Here is a 3,983-nt window from a genome sequence, read left to right as displayed (position 1 = left end):
GCCGGGAGTCTCGTGTCTCCTTCCAACATTCATGAACCAGTGGCAGGCTAATGAGTCAGCCTGCAAGTAGGGGGACATCTCAGACCCTTCACAATTCTTGACACATGGCAATAGACATTTAGGTCTAGGTGGGCTTTAGATAGCATTTATTTTAATTAAAAAAATTTTTTTAATGCTTATTTATTTTTGAGACAGAGACAGTATAAGTGGGGGAAGGGAAGAGAGAGAGGGAGACACAGGATCCGGAACAGGCGCCAGGCTCTGAGGGGTCAGCACAGAGCCCGACACGGGGCTCCAACGCACAAACCGTGAGATCACGACCTGAGCCCAGGTCAGACGCTCAACTGACTGAGCCTCCCAGGCGCCCCATTAATTTTTATGTTAGAGATGAGGAAATTGAAGGCCAAGGTGATTTGCTCCAGGACACAGAGCAAGCTGGTAACCAAGAAAAGACTTTGTCCCAGGTGCTCCCAACTCCTCTAGAACTTTCTCCACTATTGCAGGCTGTGCTTTGGCTTAACTGTAGGAGGAGTTTCAGTAGATGATGATGGCAGCGGGATTAATGGAGTGCTATGCCATGCCAGCCAGGTGCACTTTCAGGAGTTCCACGAGCACTTGAATCTCATTTAAACCTCTTCTTCTATCGTTATCTTGAGTTTGCAGACGAGGAAACTGAGGCACATAGAGGCGAAGTCCTGGGTCTGAACCCAGGCAGCCTCGTTCCGGCATCTGTGGTCTTAATCGCCATCCTGTACTGCTGCAGGCTCATTAAAGTCGGAGAGCTGTGTTGTTGGAAGGGAGCGTGGAAACCTTTCGAAGTTTCTATTTGTATTGGACGGGTCATAACAGAGAGGAAGACCTACGATGTGTTTTGATCACAGAGTCATGATGGGCTGATTTGTGTTTCTACATATACGTTTCATTTCTGATTTACTGCGGAACTGAAAAAAAAAATGCATCTCAGTAAGATGATAAAAAACATTACCTGTTGAGAGACAGAAGGGGGAAGGAGAGGTTCAGGAACTCAGGCCAGTGGTGACAAATCCCTCAAGCGAAATGGAGTAGACATTCCCTTTTGACTTTTCTTTTGAGTGATACTCAATGTGTCCTGGGCTCATACTACCTTTGGGTGACCGTGCTGAGCGTTTCACATGTACTGTCTCATATGAACCCCCACCACTCTGTGGTGAGGTGTTTCCAGCACGTCTGTTGTACAGGTGACGAGACTGAAGGCAGAGAGGGAACACGTCAGACAGCGGGTATACGTTATCAGCCAGGATTTAATCCAGGCAGCCCCTCTTCAGACTCTTGTGTTCTCGACACCGCCCTGGCTGTGTGATCAGGGAAGACCCCGTGGCAGAGGTGGCATCCTAAGGCTAAGCAGACTTCTGGTACCAAAGCGGGGAAGGCATCCCGGGTAGAGGGAATGATGACAACAATGGTATAGGCAGCGTCTGATGGACGTGGGGGTAGTGGGAGGTAGAGTTGGAAAGACGGGGCTGGATCCGACTGGGGAGAGTCTTGAATGAGAAGCTAAAGGGGGTCTTGAGATGGTTTTCGAGGTGGGGGGAGTGCATGATGAATGCTGCTGTTCAAGGCATCAGGAAGCGGCGAGAAGATGAGGACCTCAGCTAGGCTCCAGGGTGGTCACGGAGTCCTGCCTCCTGCTTTGTCCTGTCCCCCGCCCTGCTTACTGGCAGTCATGTGCTTATTATCTAGTTATCCTTCCCACTTGCGGTCTTCGACATGCCTTACAATACTTCAGCCTAGACTATTAGATACGAACGTGTGGGCCAGACAGACGCAACCTGCCCCGGAGGGGGCCATCGACCGCTCCACTTGGGAAGGTGCCCCCACAGGTGATCAGCTGGTATTTGAAACGTGATTCGAAGGGGCACTCTGCACAGGTAGCTACCGCAGGGCCTTAGCTGTCTTTACCAACGGTAAAAACCAGGGATTTTTGTCATCGGCATAACACATCAGGGAAATCACCTTCCATTCTCCCCCCTCCCGCCCATCCCAGGGTGTGGGGATCGGCCTGCAGTGTTAAACCAACACGTCCCCACTGTGTGAGCCGGCGGAAGGATATACAGGGCGGCCAACGGGCTACGCCCTTTAGAACGATGCCCCGGGACTGATGTGAACCAGCCCAGCCCAGCCGGTTCTTCAGAGAGGATCCTTGCTGCCAGTGTCCGAGGCTTGAACATTTGTAACATTGACCTTGAGTGCCATCAGCCCTTCATGCAAGTGGGATCGAAGCACCTTAAAAGCGTGATGGCTGAGACTTCCTCATGTCCACGGAACAGGAGATCATTTTTGTGCCAGTTTCCTAATAAATGTACGTGAAGCAGAATGTGGCCTGGAATTAGTTTCCGTCGTCAGCGGGAAGGGAATCTGTGGGGAGGGGATCATAGCCCTGTCTACACCTAATCCTTGGAGGCTCCTGATATTTGCCCCAAAGATCCTACGAATTGGGAAGGACCAAGCAGACTTGTGTCTATCTGCCACCCTCACATATGAGGCAGACATGCCTAATACCTTCGTCTTACAGACGAGGAAACTGAGGCACAGAGGCGCGGGCCAGCTCGCCCAGGGCCACGCAGCCAGGAAGTGCTAGCTCTAAGATTCAAAATGTCACCTTCACTTGTCCTGCTAAAGCAAAGTGTATGTGTCATTCCTTCCTCGTCATGAAAAATTAATTTGTAGCAAGGAGAGTGGAGATTATATATGTGGAGTTTGCTATTTAAAATACTTGACTGTCAAAGGTCTATATTTTTAGAATTCATCGCCGGGGGCAGATGAAAATGTGCACAGGCCAGGCCCAGCCCTACAGCTTTCACTCACCCCTTCCAGCTCTAGGGGGGGATTTAAATATAGTTTTTAAACATTGGTGCCTTTCCCTCTGGCTTATTCTGATCTGATTTTAAGGGCAAAGAAAAACACTGAGCTCGGCTCGGGTAAAATTGGAATTCACCTGCCTGGTATTTTTTTTCTTCTTAGAATCTAATGTTAGTCTTGGTTCGGAGAAGGTAGATTAATGAGGCCGGTGTGGTAAGCGGTTTCCAAAGAACGGATCTTCCTTTTTCCTCCATAAGGCTCAGTTAGACCAGTTCAGATCCATCCACGGAAATTCCTCCTTTGCTGATGAGTCGCTCATGGGGGGCCGTATAGCCCCATCCTAGCCAATAATGGGGTGTTTAGTGAGCAATCTGGGAAAAGATTTCCTTCCTGATAAAAGGTAGGGAGGATTATGAGGAGAAAATGCTTTGCTCCCACTCTCTTCCTTCTTGCTTGGATGGGATACTGTCATGTGAGGACATGATGTCTGGTGCTGCAGCAATCATCTTGTGACCATGAGTGGAGGCCCACCAACACGTGCGGATGGCAGGGCAGAAGGACAGAAAGAACTGGGGTCTTGGGGGCATTGTTGAGCCACCTAACTAACCCCGGGGGAGGCTAACTTCCAGCCTAACTGGTATGGGAACCTAATAGTTTAAGCCACTTTCAGTCGGACATTCTGTTAGTGTGGCTGAAAACTTTCCTAACTGAGGGATTGTTAATTTGGAAAGAACAAAACAAGGGAAGAGTGACTAATTCTCTGAAGGAAGAGTCAACCCTGATGTTCATGAAAGGTATCCCGAGATCTTGACTAACCCTATCTTCAAAAATCTGTGATAGGATTTTTGACCCTATCTGTGATAGGACCCATAACATGTAACAAAGTATTACTAAAAAACTGAAAAGCCTCCCTGGCCTACCTAATGAGGAATGTTCTGGTTGTAAGTAATTGAAAAATTAGTGAAAGGAATCTACTGGCCCCTTAACTGAAAGGCAGGAAGGTGAGCTTCAGATATGGCTTGATCCAGGGGTCAAGGCTGCGATGAAGTCCTAGTCTCTCCCCATCACTCAGTTTTGCTCTTCTTAGAGTTGACTTCATGTTCAGGCTCCAAGTGTCAGCAAAAACACCGCCAACAACTTCGGTG

The sequence above is a fragment of the Felis catus genome, chromosome D2 (assembly GCF_018350175.1).
Source record: "Felis catus isolate Fca126 chromosome D2, F.catus_Fca126_mat1.0, whole genome shotgun sequence".
NCBI lineage: Eukaryota > Metazoa > Chordata > Mammalia > Carnivora > Felidae > Felis > Felis catus.
Note: the sequence above shows the minus strand (reverse complement) of the source record.